The following is a 20,467-nucleotide window of genomic DNA, read 5'->3' on the forward strand; positions in this document are numbered from 1 at the left end:
ACACATTTATTGGCATTTACATGATAAATTTCATTTGTTAAAAAAAAAATTATGACATTATCAAACCTTACCTGATTGAATTGTTTTTACATTTCATTTTCAGCTGCTGCCATGTTCTTTTAATGCCTGCAGGATTGCACCTACATGAAAATTACAATTGATTTAATTGTACACAATTGTACAATTGATTTAATACCATAGTTTTAATTTTTACCTTTCATATTATAGCAAAAATAAAAATAAAAAAATGATAATATATAATTAGCTTAAATAAACTGACCTTTGACAGGGACATGTGCTGCAACTACATTAATGAGATTATTACTCGTTCTAAAAACTATTTTTTAATACTGCTTACATTCTAAATGTCATATCAACCTTTATCTCTCGATTCATAAAAAAAGACAGACACACACTTTTAAATGTCAATTTTAAAAAGTTTATCTTAAACTGGTCAACGCGTGTAAAAGTCGGAACATTAAATAAAAAAATTGTACTGAACAGTGAGTTAAAGTTATAGGCTTATGCATTCTTGTTTTGTAAAAAAATTGTTGTAGAAACTATGCAGTAGCCTATTTAATGTAATGTAATGCAATAACATCTGCATCAAATAAATAGCTGCAAAATTACCTTCATTTTCAAATAAAACTTCAATGTACTTAAAATGCTAAAATAATCAAATACTTTAAATATTTTAAATGTAAACTTACGCATTAACTTGAGCAGCTATGTTTTCCCACGCTAACTGTCTCCGTTTCGCCGATGCAGTGGTGTTGCTTTTTTTTTTTTTTTAAATATATGCTCATATTTGCCATAGGCTTGCATGAGCACATCAAGTTCCACTGGAGAAAAAAATGCTGATCTCTTTTTTTCAGATCTTTCCATGGTGGCTCGTAATATCTGCGCTCCATAGATAATGCCTTTTTATAGTCACAGTGTGCGCGCTTAACTCTGAGTTGGTCTACTCAAAGTTGATTGACCCAACTCAGATCAGCTGTTCTGAAACCGAAAACTCTGAGTTTTTAATCTCTCGGTAAATCAACTCAGAGTTCAAGTTTAAACTCCGAGTTGTTTGAACCTCCTTACTGAAACAGGCCCCAGATGGGGATGATACTGAAGGCCAACTGAAAAAAACCAAAACAAACGTTAGACAAAGACAACTCTCTCACAAACAACAGCACAGATAAACAAGCACAGAATGGCAACAACATGAAACAAGAAGCAACAATAAACTGACGAAGGCATGAGGGAAGAGAGCACATTATAAAGGGAGGAAAGAACATGAGGACCAGGTGTAAACACTGAGACTAATGAGGACTAGACGAGGGTTAAACAAGGGGGTGTGGCAGTAGGAAAGAAAGAGGGAGGAACGGAGCAGCACATGGTGGACACAAACAAAGGCTTAGGCATGTGTTTAAACACAACACAAACATAGACGCATAAACGTAGACACCACTGAAAGGACAGACAAGGAAGGGCTATGACAGATATCATAATTTAAACTTTAGTTTTTGTGTGATGTAGCTGTGTGAACATAAACAACATTTCTGAATGTAATACACTCAAACCCACGTTGAAAGAACCTTTATGAGAATATATGCAGTGGCGTAGTGGGCCCGTCCGATATATGCGCATATATAAAACCTATATGCAGTATATATGCACATATATGTTAATATACACATATGCTGTATGTATGTGTATATATGCCACATATAGGCAAAACTGAGGTGCATATACAGGCCATATAGATATACTGTATTGCTTCTTTATATCCACATATAAGCCCTATACAAGATATGTCTCCTATATAGCTCATATATCTCACTTTAGCAACTGTCATACATGATGCCTAGCTCATATCTTCTATTATCAAGGTAATAACAATAACTGAGAAAAAAAAAATTCAAAAACTTATGTTTGTGCGTACACTTGAAATTGGTATCACGTAGCTGGCACGTTATGGAATTTGACTATGGCAAATGAGTGAGAGGAAATAAAAAGGTATGATGTCTACACATTTTCCTGAATCATTTACAAGGTCAATCCTTTCTTTTAAGATAGTGGAAAAGGGAAATGTATAACACAATGGTTTGTCATTTTTTTATTTTGTCATTCAAGCCTTTTTTTCCAATTTCAAGTCACTTCCAGATTCATATTACAACTTATACACATCAACACAATCACTGTTACATCCACCAAATTTAATGCAAAATACAATGTTTTCTAAATGTCTTAATGCATTTTCTAGATGAATATGACTGAAAGATCATTACAGTTGTGTAAGGATCCAAAATATCAGACCCTGAAAACTGTTATGGAATTTCATTAGACAAGAGAAGTGATGAAGAAACCAGCTGTTCAACTGTTCTATTCAAATCACTGTTGACAATGCAAACACAGGCTGGAGAAACAGAGCTACACTACAGCAGGGGGTAATGCGAGAAAGTCACCCTTCTCTTTTCACCTCAAGCCCCCTTCTTGACCCTTAGGTTACCTTCTGATTAGAGCACATTTCACATAACATGTTCAAGGTTTTAATATGGTGTATCTTGCAGCACTTTATTCATGTTTGGTATAATTTTTAATGTCTCTGTGTGATTGGTAAAGTGGTCTTAATTTTACAGTAATATTTCACTGGTATATGTTGATTTGGTTTATGACTTCTTTAAGATCTTGATAAGATGCTCTCCCTCCTCAGAGATGGTTGAGTCCTCAAATTTACCAGGCCAGGGTTTCTGTGACACTTCTATTGTCTTGAAATTATGGCTGTTTGTTTTCGACTTGAGTATATAAGGTAAGATGAGCTATAGGACAGGGGAAGATCTTGTAAAAAGACACCCCATTGCAGTATCTCTGAGACTTATGCTGCAATGTACTTCTCTGGTCAGGTATGCATCTCTAACTCTTTGATTTATCTTTGATTAATGGATGTTATATTGTTAGTCTCATCTCTGAATTGGCTTCTTGATGATTTATTATGTAATTGGCAGAATACAATTTTACCTGACAAATAAAATGTTAAGTTTTGAATAATTCTGGAGTTTTGCGAATTCATTGTATCCAGTAGATTATGCTGAGTCTCGTTACCTTTATAGTATGGCATAAATTGAATTGATTAATTGGCACATTTGATTATTCGTAGCCATAGCGTGCCGATAACATGTAGACCTTTTAGTCATTTGACCACTGGAAGTAGCAAGTTGTATGGGCTTGGCTAAAATCTGTTAATTTAGGGAATTAGGTGAGCGTTTATGCAACCAACCTAAATATTAGTTAATCCTGCATCCTCTGACTATTTTCAGAGTGCCGACATATTTTCCGTGAGAAGAAACGCAAACCCGGTGTGTGGAACTCTGAGCGACGTAGCTATCTAATGAACGTACAATTTAGAATATCGGACCCCAGAAAATATCAAAACTCTAAATTAAATCATAAATGATAAATGTGATCCGTTCTTACAATTAGAAATACAATCTAAATTTTAGGATCATTTAAATTGGAGTCAGATTGAATTTGGAGCTAAAAAACGAATATAAATAAATTCTAATAAATATATATATGAGCAACATCACACAAGTAGCAGTGCAATATGGCTGTATATTTACTGGTGGGAGTCCCTTATTGATCACTAAGATCTGATTGACTTGGATTTAAGTTGCTTCAATTTCAAAATAAAAATTGCAAAAATAGCTTGGATGTAGCTAAGCTACTTTTGCCTTGTAGCTTTTAGCTTAGCTTGCTACATTTCCCAGGGGATAGCTTTTAGTGTAGTTAAGCTACATTTTTTTGTAGAGTAGCTCATAGCTTAGCTCACTACATTTTTCAAGTAGCTAGCCCAACTCTGACAAAGGGTAAAGAGGCTGTACGGGTGCTGATATTACTTAAATATATCACGGCTATAAGCCAATCGGATTCGAGAACCAGACAGAACGTTGTATATATATATATATATATATATATATATATATATATATATATATATATATATATATATATAAGATGGAAACAGAATCAATAAAAAAGAAAGAACACACTTACCACCAAAGATTGTATTATTAGAAAAGCATTTAGCTGCTGTAAAAAAATGTTGTAATTTTTACAGCCATTTGTTACAGTGTAGCCAATACAGTATGGCCATCAGTGCAGCAAAGACAATTCTCATCACCTTCCCACATACCACTCCACACCCACTCAGTTGGACCCTTATGGAAGGACTCAAGTGCATTTTCACACCACCACTCCAGGTGATACTTCTAAAGTTCAACCTGATCCCCAGCAACTGTGCACAAGTGCATCCATGGTAGAATCACCTCCCTCCACAGCAACCCAGCATGATCTTCCTTGATACCTCCCTACACCTGGAAGAGAAATTCATCAACTCACTGCTCATGTACAAGGAAACTGGGATCGTGTATTTGGCTGTCTGAAATGGCAAGATAAAGCTGTGAAGGAACTCACAGAAAAATCATCTAAGTATTTTTCCCTGCATGAATCAAAGCTTGCAAAAATGGAATCCACCCATCAGCAAGTCCTGAACACATTAAATGCACAACGAAAAGATGACACAGAGACAGCAGATCAATGGACCCCTGCTGAAAAATGACCCCTGCTGGTTGACCAGCCTGGTTTTAGAGGGGTTTTGGCCATTTCCAGGCTGGTTTCCAGCCATTTCCAGCCTGGTTTTAGCTGGTCTGGCTGGAAAATGACCAGCTAAATCCAGCTAAAACCAGCTTGACCAGCCTGGTTTAAGCTGGACATGGCTGGTATTGGCTGGACTCCCAGCTTGGCTAGGCTGGTCAAGCTGGTTTTAGCTGGTCATCTCCCAGCCTGACCAGCCAAGACCAGGGTGGAAATGGCTGAAAACCAGCCTGGAAGTGGCCAAAACCCCTCTAAAACCAGCCTGGTCGACCAGCTAAAACCAGCCAACCAGCCTAGGTTGGTTTAAGCTGGCTTTTTCAGAAGGGACTAAAGCTGTGGAGGTCAGGGTGACACAAGAAATCCAAAGGAGTGAAAGTACCTTAATTTCAGAGATTCGCTTCATGGTGGAACAAGCTCAGCTGGAAATACAGTAGGATATTTGAGCTACCAAGGAACATTTTGACAAGAATTTTGAACGCCTTTCCAGTGACCTAAGTCATTGCAGCACTGAAATTAATGCCATAAAAAACAACTTGACGATCTTCAAAAAGAAGTGAGAAGTGATGTCAACCCACCTGAAAAGCAAATGTCTGATCCTCCAAGCAGTGCACCTGTATCTGTTTCAAAACAATCTTCTTCTTCAGTGACTGCTCCAATGACTTTTCAAACACCAATTATAAAAAGTGATCATTTGAAGTTAACTTTTCCAACATCTGGAAGACCTACGGATGATGCTGATCCACTGTTATATTTAACATGCTGCAAAGATTTTCTGGTCTTACACCCTCAAGATGATCCAGACATCCTAGCTACCTTCCGCACTGTTCTGTACGGTACAGCCAGGGATTTGTGGGAAGTGGCTCGTTTTGCTATTTCCACATGGAGTGAGTTTGAAACTGCTTTTCTCTCAGCTTTCCTCTCAGAAGACTATGAGGATGAGCTGGCAGTGAGGGTTTGAACTAGAACACAGGCAGAGAAAGAGTCAATTAGAGACTTTACTTTTACATAAAGAGCAATGTGCAAACGATGGAAGCCCACACTAACAGAGAGTTAGTGAAAATAATTCTTAAAAACATCAAACCTCACCTAGCCAGCCAACTTCAAAGCCATGTCCATACAGTGGATGAGTTGGTGAAACTGGGCCTTCGGCTTGAGAAGAATTATGTAGAACTAGTGACTCAACCCTCACCAAAAAGACCTGTCCCCAACCGAGTTGAGGAACCTCCAGTTTTGTGTTGGAGATGCGAAGGTCAGCATCCACCAGGTAGTTGTCCTCACTATTCCTCCCCTGTGCAAACGACTCAATCATCTAGTCACCCTTTTTTTACAGGAAATAAACGTCATTTTTAGACCCAAAAGCATAGAGTTAATCCATCCAACAATGCCATGTCTATTACACTTCCTTCAAAGTCATTACCCAAGTCTGCTGTTACTAAGTCTGTGGTCATACCTCAACAGCTTGTAGTTCCAATTTACATTGGAGCTTGGAGAGGAAAAGTCATATTTGATATGGGTGCCAGTTACACTTTACTCCATGAGTGTTTGTGGAAGAAGATCGATCACCAAGCCAGCCTCCATCCCTGGACACTAGGCCCACATCTGGCCAATGGAGAAGCCGAAGTTCCTTTAGGATGGACAAATTTTGAAATTATATTGAATAAAGTTTTTCCCACTCAAGCTGCTATTCTCACTCCAAAAGCCTTGGCTTACTCTGTAGTCTCAGGTTTAGATTTCTTTATTCAAGTGGTCTACAGATTAATGTAGTTGACCAGACCTACTCTTTTAAGTCCAAACCTTATGAAGAGTACCCTTTTCAACCAGGACATGCTAGTGTTCCCATGGAGAGACCCCAACATTTGAACAAAAATTCACAAACCCAACATTCAAGTCAGACACTAACCCTGCTTAGCTCTATTTTTCCACCATTACCATTTCCAGTAGTAACACAACTTGCACCCAGGTTTGATGATCAAACTCTGATTGAGATGGCTGTTGCCGAAGCACACTTACCACAAGAAAGAAAGCCACAGTTAATTAATCTTCTTCGGTCAAACCCAAAAGTCTGTACTCTCCTGCTTGGAAGGACAACCGTTCTTCAATATTGTATTTACACCACTCACCCAGTACCCATTAAGCAACGTCCTTATTGGTTGACACCTGGAAAACAAGCCATAGTAGAGGAGCAGATTAAAGAGATGCTAAAGGCTGGTGTCATTGAACAGTCTTGTTCTCCATGGGCATCTGCGGTAGTTATTGTTGCTAAGAAAGACAACAGTCTTAGGTTCTGTGTGGACTACAGAAAATTGAATGTGCTGACAGAAAGTGATGCTTATCCAATACCTAACATCACAGAGAATTTAGAGTCCCTTTCTGGAGCATCCACATTCTCAACCTTGGACATCAACTGTGGATTTTGGCAGGTACCAATGGATGATAAAAGCAAGTTTATGACTGCATTCATCACCTCTAGGTTATATCATTTTAATGTAATGCCCTTTGGACTGAAAAATTCTCCTGCTAACTTCCAATGTTTAATGGAAATCGTCCTGAGAGATTTACTTGGAAAAAACTTGCTATGTGTATATTGACGACATTATCATTTACTCACCCACCTTGACCCAACATCTTCGCGACATCCAGATCATCTTGGAGAAACTGGAAAAAGCAGGTCTAACCTTAAACTTTAAAAAAATGTTCCTTTTGCCTAACTGAAATCACCTTTCTAAGGCATGTAGTGTGTCACCAAGGAATTGCAGTTGACCCCAAGAAGGTGGAGGTCATTCCCGCTTACCCAGTCCCACAAAAACTTAAGGATGTGCAGCGATTCTTAGGATTGGCAGGATAGTATCAACGTTTTGTACCAAACTTTTCACGCATTGCTGAACCAATGAAACAATCTGAAAAAGAAAGGAGGACAATTCAAGTGGGATTCACTATGACAGCAAGCATTTGACAATATGAAGTTCTGTCTTACCACACCTCCCATCCTGGGCCATCCAGACCTTAACGTACCTTTCACTGTGTATACTGATGCCAGTGACTCAGGACTAGGGGCTGTTTTGACCCAACGTAAAGAGCAGGGTGGCGAAGAAGTAATTGCTTATGCCAGTAGAACCTTGACTAAGGCAGAAGTTAATTACTCCACCACGGAGAAAGAGTGTCTGGCTGTGGTGTGGGATTTAGACAAGTGGCAGGACTATTTGAAACCTAGGATGTTTACAGTGGTTACAGACCATTCAACTCTGCAATGGGTCATGAATTCCACCAAACCAGCCAGTCGACTCATGAGATGGGCCTTGCAATTGCAACGCTATGATTTTGTGATTGAGTATAGAAAAGCACGACTGAATGTTGCTCCTGATGCTTTGTCCCATAAGTATTCCATACCAGGCTGTAACTTGTACACCACTGAAAAGGATCTGCTTGATTTCCCTGTCACCCCACAAATCATCTGGGAGAAACAACATCAAGACGCAGACATTATGAAGATCTTTCAAGCTCTGGTCAAAAATGAGCAACAGGAACAAGCCCAGTACACCGTTTTGGAAGACAAGCTGTATCACATCACCCACCTAGCAGATGAAACGGTTCACTACAAAGTAGTCATTCTATCTACTCTTATACCGACAGTACTAGAATGGGACCATGATACTCCCTTAAGCGGACACTTGGGAGTTTACAAGACGTACAAGCGAATACAAGATGTTGCTTATTGGTCAGGAATGTGGACAAACATCAAAAAATATGTAAAAGAATTTTGTAAAATTTCAAGTCACCAAATGGGACAACCGAAAACCTGCTGACAAGTTACAGCAAGTTACAACGTCACGACCAAATGAGATGTGGGGAGTGGATACAATGGGTCCAATGCCGAAGTCTCAAAAAAAAAAAAAAAAAAAAAGAGTACTTATTTGTTTTTGTTGACTATTTCTCCAAATGGGTTGAACTGTTTCCCATGCTGCATGCCACAGCGCAGACCATTGCCACCATATTAAGACGAGAAATGTTGACTCAGTTGGGAGTTCCTGACTTCATATTGTCAGACAGAGGAGCGCAGTTTGTCTCTTTTTTATTTACAGAGCTGTGTGGAAAATGAAACATCACTCTAAAGCTTACCACTGCTTATCACCCACAGACCAACATGACAGCAAGGGTGAATTGCACTTTGAAGTCTATGATTGCAGGGTTTGTGGCGGACAACCATAAGACCTGGGATACATACTTACCAGAGTTACTTACCATCCATTGGGATGAAACCTGCCGAACTTCACTTAGGTTAGAAAATCCACAGTCCCATAGATAAACTGCTGCACAGATGTGATCTCTCGCCAACCAAGCATGCATACGACGTGGTACACAAAATAACACAGTTGCAAAGGCAAGCCAAAGAAAATTTCACAAAAGCTCAATTTAGCATTTAGGAGCTATGATGAAAACAGAAGAGATGTGTTCTTCAGAGAAAGAGAACGTGTATGGGTCAGTAATTTTCCCATCTCTAGTGCACAACATCACTTGCTAAACTAGCTCTTAAGTGGAAAGGACCATACCGTATTATCCAGCAACTAGGTCCTGTGAACTACCAGTAACCCTTGAAGACACTAGTGAGGATGTGAGAAATGTTCATGTGTGTAATCTCAAACCATGTGTCCCCACGGCAGAGGAGCTGGAAGCAAGGAAGAAAGAATTGCACAAAGATCCTCCTACTGCAATATATAAAAAGATTTTAAATATTTAAATCCTTGTAAGCATCGAACAACATTTGTTGTTCTTATGAAGCGGGGGGTGGGGGATGGTGTGATGCTCTCCCATTTTTTCTAAGTGCCACAAGGGGGCGCTGCTCCGACCTATCCTTCCTAGAGCTTCCAGACAATCTTTTCGGGGTCGGGAGGAAGCGGAAGGTGAGGTGGGGAATAGGATACGATAAAAGAGGCAGAAAAGACCAGTGAAGAGAGTTTTGTTTGGTTTCTGTCCGTGTGTTTGGTGGTAAAGGATTGGAGAAAGAGGAGAAGAAAGGTAAAAAGTGGAGAGCTGTTGGTTTCGACGATTGAGTGTTTGAAGACAAAGGTGTGAAAGTGATTATGGACATGGTGGCCAGACAACTTCACTAGCCGTTGTGTGCGGATGGTCTGGGAATCACATGAATATGTGGACCTGTGCAGATCTGCGTTGTTTGCCCTGGGTCAGTAACGATAGTTCATTGGCATTCATTCATACACCCACACACTCCACACACACATTGCAACGCCATTACATAGGCTTTCTTTACATTTCTTTTCTCTCTTGTTTCTGTCATATCAGCCACACATTATTATTGAATTGTTTGAATTTTTGTTTGTTTGTTTTGTTTTGTTGTTAACTAAGAAGCGTTTATTTTGTTAATAGATCTTTAACTTAGACTGAACAGGAATTAAAAATATATATTTTGTTTAGAATCTTTTTCATTGTACAGTGTGTTAAATATATAACAGTTGACAACATTTTAAAGTATGTGTTGAGTTATCTTTATTTTCTCCTTTTCTTTTTCATTGTGTGTATGGTGGTTGAGTGCTTGCGGTGGCTATCCAGGGTTTAATATATTATTTGTCAAGTTAATCTTGTCAAGAAGGTTTATTAATACCGATAACCAATTTTTTTAAATTTATTTTTTATTTTTTTGAGGTCCACTGGCAGTAAGATTAAGGGATTAAGGGACGTTGGACCAGTGTTCGAATCCCGCCGAAAACAGTTTTGGAGATTTGATTTTTTTTTCTTCTTACAAATTGTATGTAAGACTTATTTAATACCACACAACCATTGAGTAAATGGGGCCTTAATAAGTATTTGGGGGGACAATTCCATCCAAGCAAAACTTGAAGGGTCGTATCGCAATAGGTCAGTTTTTGAGAACATTGCGTTGCAAATGCTTGAATGGGGACATCAAAGAACTTGGCTGCAGTGAAAGAGAAAAGTAAAATGCCTTAAATGCAAAAGATTCTAACTAAAGGGGTGGTCGTGGTTGTGTCACCTGTCCATTTTATAATGAACTTGAATGCATTTTTGGTGACAAACTGAGCTGCAACCAGGCCCGGATTGGCTAATCGGGAGGACCGGGAGAATTCCCGGTGGGCCGGTCCGTTTTTTGGCCGCGAGGGCCGGTGTCCCTAGCTCCAGAATCTGTTGCTCTCAGCAGTCACACTTTTTAAATTAATTTTTTTTTTTTTATTTGACCACAGTCTTCTTATTGATTATTTAAACACAGCTCTGCTCTTTTTATCTATTTTCTTGCAGCCTGGTTAATGATGATATAACTTAGACGAGCCACCTATAAATGCACAGCTGTTGAGGTTCAGTGGTTAGCACGTTAGGTTACGACACTGCAGACCCGGGTTTGATCCTTGTCTGAGTAGCTTTTTTTTTTTATTTATTTATTTATTTATTTTTTTATTATTATTAATTGTTAATACTGTTAGGGTTGTTGAACATTTGAAGTTCTAAAGCAGCTGTTTTCTCAAAAAAAAAAGACGTGATAATGTAATTAGAAACTGAATTGGAAATGTCCTTATTTTAAAGAGCCCATATTATGGGTTTTTGAAAATTCCCCTCCATGTATTGTGTAACACAGCTCTAAGTGAAGTGAAGTATCTAGCTAAGGCTTAAATCTGTTAGTGTACAGTGTTTAAAACGGTTGATTCATCTATAAAAGAGTCGACTCATAGTGCTTCAAACGAGTCGCCTTGATACCGATTCATTACGTGTTTCGCCATGACGTACGAACGAAACCAAGTTATTCACGTGCACGCGCAAACCCGGGAGATTTCAAACCTGAGGCCCCGCCCTCTGACGCAGAAACCCAGACACACACACAAACACACACCCACACACACACACACACACACAAACATGCCGGTCGATTGAAGTCACACTGCAGATGGATATATTGAGTCTCTACCCAAACATGAAACCTCAGCATTATAGCCAAGCAGTTGGAAACTACTGGAAACTTCTGGAAGCTACATGCTACAAAGAATACTTCATCAGCGTTTGTTAAAGGAAGGATCAGTAAAGAGTAACTTACTGATGGACGTCAGGATTTTTCTTCCTCCATTTCTCAAGTGTAAGTACGTGCGGTTAAAGTTGCCTCGTTGACTCTAGCTTGCAAATGTATTTAGTTGTGATTTGTTACTTGTAACCGCGTGTACTGTATCAGGTTAACTGGCTATATTCTCTTATCGCGTGCAAAGTCACGTTAAAAACGCAATGCGTGCTGCGTTAACGGAGCTCCGTGGACGAGGAGTAGTGTGTGTGTCTGTGTGTGCGCGCGCTGTCGTCCGGAGGTGTGTGTGTGCGCGCGCGCGTTGTCATCCGGAGCAGGGTTAAGTGCGTGTGTGTGTCTGTGAAAAGAGCAGAGTGAGAAGCTAGGAGATCTCCTCAACTGTTTTTGGAGTTTTTGCTCAATAAAATAGTTAGTTGTCTGTATTTTCAAGTCCATAGTCTGTATTTACATTGACCCACTGGCAGCTAAACTCCACGCCTACACCATCGAGCGTGTATGAACTGTGATTACTTTTATATTGCTGATTAGCTGTTTGGCATTTCACTCTGACTGAAGGCAGTCGACCAATCGCGACAGGCTGTCATTGGTCCAATCAGCGCAGATTAGCTTCGCGCTAAGAAGGGGTTTGGGAACAAATGAATCACTGGACGATTCATACAGGAGTCGCTGGGATAATTAGGTAAAAATAAATGCAGATTATAAGAACATGAAAGTGTTTTTTGACCTTGCATGCATATTAAACTGTTGTTGGAGACCCTTACAACCAAGATATGACCCTATTTCACGTATAATATGGGCTCTTTAATATAGTCAGTCGTGAACTGAGGTGGGCCGGTCTGAGGCTTAAAACTCCAGGGCTGAAAAGGAGTCCCACTCCGGCCCTGGCTGCAACCATTAGAACTGCTTGACAGTTCCATACTTGGAGATAAAGAAGCTACAGCAAACCGCAACAGTGATGTTGAGAGAAAAGTTAAATTGTCCCTGACCAATTAATGATTTTAATATACTTGCATAATGCATGAATTACGAAATTTGACCGTGGTTACTATGAATAATCATGATGACTGTAATTATGCAAATGTTAACTACAAATTAACTATATTATTGCAATGGGTTAAATACAGCATTTGAGTGATTATCCTGGTAATAAAAATTATAATATTATTCCAAAAATGATTGTACTATAATAAAATCAGTGTTATCTTCCCGGGAAAAAAGTCAACGTTTAAAAGCATCTCTTTTTGCAGTATTTATTAATGATGGTTCATTTAAATATTTACCAATGAACTGTTTGTAATTGTTTAAAAGACGAGAACATGAAACAAAATTGAAAGGCTGTATTTTTGTATAGATTTTAAGAAGTATTACATAAATAATACTGAATGAGTGACACTTCTTATGGGTAGAGCTTGTGACTAGGGAACGTCCGTCCGGGAGGCCTGAGCACCATGCTGCTCTTCCTTCAGCAATCATTTTGTCTTTCACTGAGTATGCTATAAAATTTAAGACTCTGGCAGCCTCATGCAATTGAAATATAAGAGCCATCGTAGACTTTTTTGCTCTTCAGCCAGGAGAAGGGACCCTTGTTCCATTTCTACCACTGCTCTTTCGTTAGATTTTGAATGCAGGTGGAACATCTCCATCTCAGGAGAAACAGCAGCGACTTGCTCTGGGCCTATGTCTGTACTGTGGCAAGCTGAGACATTTTACTGCAATGTGTCCAGTAAAAGCCAAGGCTCACCAGTTAGACGAGGGATTATTCTTTTATCTTCCCCTTCATCTCGCACCCTTCTTCCCGTTATGGTCCAGTATGAAGGATTTTCCAGCCCCTGTTCAGCTCTCATTAGCTGTGTTTCCTCTGTAACTTCCGGGGCCTGATCAGGCCAAAACAGAACTTTGTCGGGGCCAGTGGCCAGCCTTTTTCGGCCTGCTGAATACCTTGGGCCAAGGAGGGCCAGCTGGGGCTGGTAAAGATGGCATGCCATCTCACACTAGTTTTCAGATCACACATGAGTACATGCGGCAAACAAACAAATAAATAAATAAATAGGCTAAGGGAAAGAAAGCATATAGCTGGTGAGTTTAAGATAAGCTATTCCATAAAACACCTTATAGGCTAGGCGTCTTTATTGCTTATGATCGTCCTTATGTTTCTCTATTGAATGTAAGGGTGTTGCATAAAATAATATAGTTTTAATTTCTTTGAAGATATTTTGACATTTTTTCAAGAATTTCAATAAAAAATATGAATATAACAGAAAGACATAAAACTTTACAAATTACGGGTCCACGTTTTCCACTTTTAGGCTCAAAACAATATGTTATATCTGGATAAAAAAGTCTAAGCTATATTGAAATCATTCAAAGAATGAAAATGAAAACAATCGAGAGAAAATGTATAAGCACAAAATTAGGGGTAAAATAAAGTTATTTAAATTGAACAGTAAATGCACCACTAAACTACAGAAAAAATAAACATCTTAATGCAGATTTATACTTTCACATGGCATCGCATCGCACAACTCACGAAATGGATTAAGGCTTTTATACTTGACATGTTCACCATTGAGATATATTTTTTTAAAATGACAGGGGGCGGTCCAAAAAAACAGAAAGTAAAATCAGACGAATAAAAAGATAATCATTATCATTTAAGATGTTTTTGGGGGCCTCTTTTTGTTGTTTTAATAAACTTATCCCTCAGGTTTTTTCCAAAGTTTTACAAAAACTTTCCTCCTTTCCAATGGCTGTTGCAATTTCTAGCCAATAATTATTGGTCTTTCTGGCAAGCAGAAATGTAACTGTGATAGAAAATAGGTAAAAACTTGATTAGGTATTAAAGCCTACTGTACTATTCACTCTTCAAATAAATCCCACGATCAATCCCATCTTATCAGTAAAATAAAGTGAACTAGTGTCTGCTGTACAGTGTTTTGTAAAGTACTTCAGTTACTCTGTTGTGGTAATACTATAGTTGCTATGGTAACACAAGTGTATTAAAAACAAACTACCCAGTGCTTTATTTTTTTATTTTATTTTTTTTTACAATATAGGGTATATTTTTCTACAATTCACCACACTTTACTGTAGTAAAACTACACTGTATTTCATTTTATCAGTTCACTATTCTTAATACTAAAGTATGCTGAAGCATCTCTGGAGAGCAAAAGCACGAAAGGAGTCAGATGGAGCGAGAGCAGATCATTCGCACGTGAGCAGCCAGTGTTTTGAGAGCTCGCAAGGAGTTTTGTCCATGAACAAAGGAAACCAGCGCGTGAGCAGAGATTCGCTCTCTCGTATTACAGCGCTCCCGACTTATAAAACTGCGCTTGCGACATTTGTCAGTGAAATAACGGCATACTCTGCCAGCCAAAATCATGTTGCGCAAACTCAAAGCGAACTTCCGCAAACACAGCGATGATGTCACATTTGCTGCGCGCACTGAATTTAATATAAGAAAGCTGATTGGCTATTGCAAGTTGACCTTTTTGTAGTTGTAATACCGCAAATTACAATTGGACTAGTGAAATAAAGAACTACAACACTCTAAAAACCTAGCAACAACAACAAAAAGAATTTAAATGAGCATTAGATGTAGAGTTACATGGACATCGCAAAAATAAGACCTGTGCAAAAATACTTAAAACCTAGAACAGCAAATTTAAGACTTTTTAAAGCCATAAATTTCGATTTTTTAATTTAAGACTTTTTACCACTTTTTAAGACCCCGCGGGGACCCTGCAATGTAGGTATATGCAATACATAAATACAACCATTGTAAAGCCATATTAAACTTTCACTTTACAAAGGACTACCTGAAAAAAATGTTTTGATATTTTCTAAAAACGATAATCAATGGAGGATGTTTAAAATGTTATTTATAAAGTATTTAGATACAATGATATTAATCAAATCATGCAAACAGAGCATTTTTGGGGTGAGTGAAAGCAGAAACTACAGTACATTCTGTCATCCAGTCCTGCAGTGCCACTTTACAAATGCATTGGGGAAAACTGCAAATACAAAATGGGTTCTATGTCCTCAAACTAGTGTTTATATTTTTATATGACGTGGTAAAATTGAAAAATAAAATTTGAAATGTAGAGCTTTAAAAGGGAATAGCCCGACAGTGGAAACATGACATGATTTCAGCTTCACCGCTCAACCTCCTGGGCAAATGGCCCGACCCGGCCTGGCAAAAGCCCTGGCTTGCACTGGCCTGACAGTGGAAGTGTGGCTATTGACACCAGGGCCGAGGGCAATTTCATGGACCACTCAATGGGCACCCAATGGGGAATCTCTGTTCAGCTGGGGGGATAAGGCTCAGGAGGCCTTTGATAAACTCAGTTCCCGTTTTCCATGTGTTAAATAACATAGGTCATAGACAAGGTAGACAATTCTGAGGTCAGAGTAGGCACAGTCCTGTCACAGTGATCTCTTCAGGATGGTAAAGTACACCCCTGTGCTTTCTTCTACCATTGCTTGACCCCCAAAAAGCGAAAACTATGACATAGGCAATCGGGAGTTGTTGGCAGTCAGGCTTGCTTTGGGTGTGTGGCGCCACTGGCTAGTCAGTGCAGAGCAGCCTTTTGTGGTCTGGACAGACCACAAGAACCTGGAATTGATAAATTCTGCCAAGAGGCTAAAGACAAGCCCGTTGGTCTCTCTTCTTCAGCCGCTTTAATTTCACTTTCTCGTACACTCGTTGTACTCCCTCGCCTGAGTCTATGAATGTCACTCAAATGTTTCCCGCCTATTTGAGGCCCTGGGCCCAGTTTTTTAAAAGTAATCCACTAGGATTTTGGATAAGGGATTGGATCAAATCTTGAAAATGGGGTTTTCAAAAGAAAAAATGGATTACCTAATTGGATTAGATCACGTAATCTAATCTTGGTTTTGATCCGGATCAAACCTTTACTTTGGATTTTTAAGACCTTTTTTGTAGGATTTGGATCACTTTAATCCAAAAAACATGGATTAAACTGATCTCATCAGAAGGGTGGATTTAGTGTGGATTTCATGCCCAAAATTTAATGAAAACTAAAAAAATGTATTAAAAATTTTTATGTTTGGATCTTACTAGATATACTATTTATTCATAAAGTTTTATTTATATTTGTTCATCAGTCAGGCTATAGTGATTATTGGCTTTAACGTATTCAGCCTTTCAGTATAGGCCTACAGCAAAGTAGAAATAGCTTGGCCTCATAAAACAAGTAGAAATAGCTTGGCCTCATAAAACAATCCCCCAAACAGCTGTCAAAATTGACCAAAAACAATACATTTTATTTTGTCAATAATTATATATATATATATATATATTTATATATATATATATATATATATATATATATATATATATATATATATATATATATATATATTCATCACAATGGAAAATATTTTTGTTTTTAGAATATTTATTAGTGATGCATGCAATGATTACAGAATAACCAAAAAAATGCAAAGAATGGCAATCACTGATTTTAAAATCACCTTCAACAATTGCAAAAAGATACTGAAAGAGCAGAAGCACAGCTTCATCTGGTAGAGGAACAACTGACTCTGACCAAACTGCAGCAAACCAAGGCCAGACTTGAGATTCGCCTCCTAAAGGCTTTGCTCAGCAAGCTAATCTCTCCATATCAGATAAGGAAGTCTGAACTTATTGTGGAGTTTTTGACATTAAGTCTTTTTTTATTTACATCTATATTTGAAACTTATTATAATTATCCTCAATGTACAGTGTTTGTGTTGTAGGTCTCAGATGAGCGGACTGCTGGAAGAGGATGGGGTGTGGTTTTTATTGTTTTTAATTATTTTGTTTTTTTAATTTTTTTTTTAAATGTGTGTGTGTTTTCATTTCAAATAAAAATAAAGTTATATTGACCCCACACTGGCTATTCTACTTATTGCTCTTTACATAGGCCTATCTATCCATTTACATTGTGATTGAGCACTGGTAATCCAGATTTAGTGATCCTGAAAAGTTCCTATCCAGATCAGATTGATCCAATCCAATGTTACTTTGAAAAACTGGCTCAAAAAGTAAGCTGGATTACGTGATCACCGATCGCAAAAACAGGATTACTAAATCCGGATCAATTTTATCCAGATTAAACCTTTTGAAAAACCGGGCCCTGGAGATGGGGGCAAATTATTTGTTCTAACTCGCCTCCCACTGGTCTGCTTCGCCCCCGTCTCTTCCCATCTCTGGTCACACCTTGCCCTTGATTTTGCAACTGGCTTACCAGTATCGAGGGAGAACACTGTCAACGGTGGTGGAGCAATTTTCCAAGGCGGCCACTTCATTCCTCTTCCTAGGAGACTGCTCAGGCGGTGGTGGACCACGTTTTTTGGATTCATGTTCTTCTGGTCAATGTGGTTTCTGATAGGGGCCCCCAGTTTGTCTCCTGGTTCTCCTGAAGGAATTCTGTCAACAGATCGGGGCCTTTATGAGTCTGTGGTCGAGACTTCATCCTCAGTCCAATAGGCAGTCTAGGCAGGCAAACCAGGACTTGGAACACACTCTCCGCTGCCTTGCAACCCAGAATCCTAGCTCCTGGTGTCAACAACTGTCCTAGAAAGAATATGATCATATTAGTCTATCAGTCTCTTACACAAGTATGTCACCATTTCAGTGCTCTGTAGGTTACCAACCAGCCCTGTTTCCCTCACAGGAACCTTGTGCTGCGGTCCCGTCTGCCTTGGCTTTTGTCCAATAGTGTCGACACACCTGGAGCAGAGCTAAGAGCCCTTCTTGGCCGAGGCTAGTAGGTAGACCCAAGCAGCGTCATCAGACCTGTCATTGCATGTTCTCCCCGTGTTGGTGTTGGTTTCCTCCAGGTGCTCGGGTTTCTTCCACAGACCAAAGACATGCGGTACATGTAAATTAAATTGGCCGTATTGTATGTGTAAGAGTATATGGGTGTTTCCCAGTAATGGTTGGAGCTAGAAGGGCATCTGCTGCATAAAACATATGCTGGATAAGTTGGCGATTCATTCCGCTGCAGTTTGAGACAAGGAATAATACAAAAATTGACATTAAAAACTAAATAACTGAAAGTGTTATTCTCAGTTATTTAGTGTTTGATGTTCTATTTTGTTTTTATTGTTTGTTCTGAAAGCAATCACAGAATATTTTACATCTTACTCTTACTCTATTTTTCTTCCTGTAATGCATGTGAACTGACAAAGTAGTTCTCTAAATAAATAAATAAAAACTTTTAACAGCCTACACAGGAAATGTCATTTGAAATGATGGATTAAAAAAAACTAAAAAACTAAACAAATCCTTAAAAAGAAATGAAATTCTCCCGCCATAAACCAGGAAAAAATATTCAGAAGGACTTAAATTTTAAATAGATGCAAAAACAGCAGTGAGAGAACATTTGGTTCTAATAGGAAGCTACTTTCTGTTATATAAAGCTTTACAAGTGGAAATAATTTTTCTATTGCCCTCACTGCCAAAAACTGCAGTTTTCCTGTCTATTTTGCCTTCCAGATCACTGTTGACCTTTTACCCAGATAGTGTTGCAGACGCATCACCAAATTATTCACTTGGCTCTGAATGTTTCTCAGTGCTTTTTTATGCATCTTTGTGTCCTTCCCTTGTTTCCTTTCTTTGTGTGTTAGGAATTGAATAATGCAAAAATGATGTATTTTCACTTGCTTTAGTGCCACTTCAAATTGTCATCAATCAACAAAGACTGTACCACTGTATTCAGCTTGGGCATAGACACTCTTAGATACTACAGATAATTATTTATAATATGATAATGTCAACCTTCACAATATATATAAATATAGTGCCATTCATTAGTTGATGACAATTTGTAGTGACGCTAAGGGAAGTGAGGATCTATCATTTCACTTGATTTAATACATTTCCTTAGCATCCTGAGGAAAGGAAGTGAATAAAAAAAGTGGATGCACAATTAAGAGTTGAGAAGCACAGCTGCCATCTGGTTGTCATGTGGTTCGTGGGGCTCTCCAAACAAACAAACCAGCATTGACAATACATTAGAATAGGTTATTAAAAATATAAATCTTAGATACCTTCTTTTCTTTATATATATATATATATATATATATATATATATATATATATATATATATATATATATATATATATATATATATATATATATAATTTGTATAAGTAAACACATAGAATGCAAACAAATAATACATTTAACCCAACTCACACAAAGCTGAACTTCACTGTTGGCAATTCTGCTGCTATCCTTGGCTTAGCGGATTTTCAACTTTCTCTATTTCTTAAAGTTTGAGGGAATCAAATTATCTGTTCACCCAGCTCTGGTTATTTTATATGTCATAATATAAAAGACAAAACACAGTAGTGTGGAAGACAATAAATCCAGGGGTAGACCTTTATTTTCATTCCGGTCTGTTTAGTGCAGGACACAACAGCTGATTGTGGGTTGAGATTATAACTTTTCATGCAAGCTCTTCCCACGGCCCTCTGATCGAAACACTGTGGGTGGCTGGCTTTAGGAAAGGAAGCAGATAGAAACTGACATTGCAGATGTTAGTCCATGAAATATTTGCACTTTTGCAAATAGATCTCTGTGTTGATAATGCTAGATTGTATATGCATTAAGAGCTTTGTATTTGTATTCTAACTCTTTGGCATTGTAACTTCATATATCCTTGCTGTAACTGTATATATCACAATTGCAACTTTCTCATAGGAATGATTTTTTATTTCACAGACTAATGTTAATAATTTTAACATTAATCAAAAAAACAGCAACTTTCTCAATTGTTACT

General features: G+C 38.3%; 2 long non-coding RNA genes across 4 annotated transcripts in view; both read right to left on the reverse strand.

The window, feature by feature from the left end:
* Window positions 1–2,335, reverse strand: part of LOC147832895 (uncharacterized) — a 3,882-nt gene extending 1,547 nt beyond the window's left edge. The window contains exons 1-2 of one of the 3 annotated variants that reach the window (XR_015515144.1): window positions 711–1,237; window positions 72–140 (exon numbers count right to left, since the gene is read on the reverse strand). This is a non-coding gene — a long non-coding RNA (uncharacterized LOC147832895). Of the gene's footprint in view, window positions 1–71; window positions 222–710 lie in introns of those variants that run through there. The other 2 variants (XR_015515146.1, XR_015515145.1) reach the window with 2 other exon arrangements.
* Window positions 2,336–17,517: 15,182 nt separating this feature from the next.
* Window positions 17,518–20,115, reverse strand: LOC141378751 (uncharacterized). The gene is made up of 3 exons (XR_015515191.1): window positions 19,882–20,115; window positions 18,335–18,681; window positions 17,518–18,254 (listed from the first exon to the last, which is right to left on the reverse strand). It is a non-coding gene; the product is annotated as an uncharacterized LOC141378751 (long non-coding RNA).
* Window positions 20,116–20,467: the final 352 nt, after the last annotated feature.

Source organism: Danio rerio, chromosome 18 (assembly GCF_052040795.2).
Source record: "Danio rerio strain M-AB ecotype USA chromosome 18, GRCz13ab, whole genome shotgun sequence".
Taxonomy (NCBI): domain Eukaryota; kingdom Metazoa; phylum Chordata; class Actinopteri; order Cypriniformes; family Danionidae; genus Danio; species Danio rerio.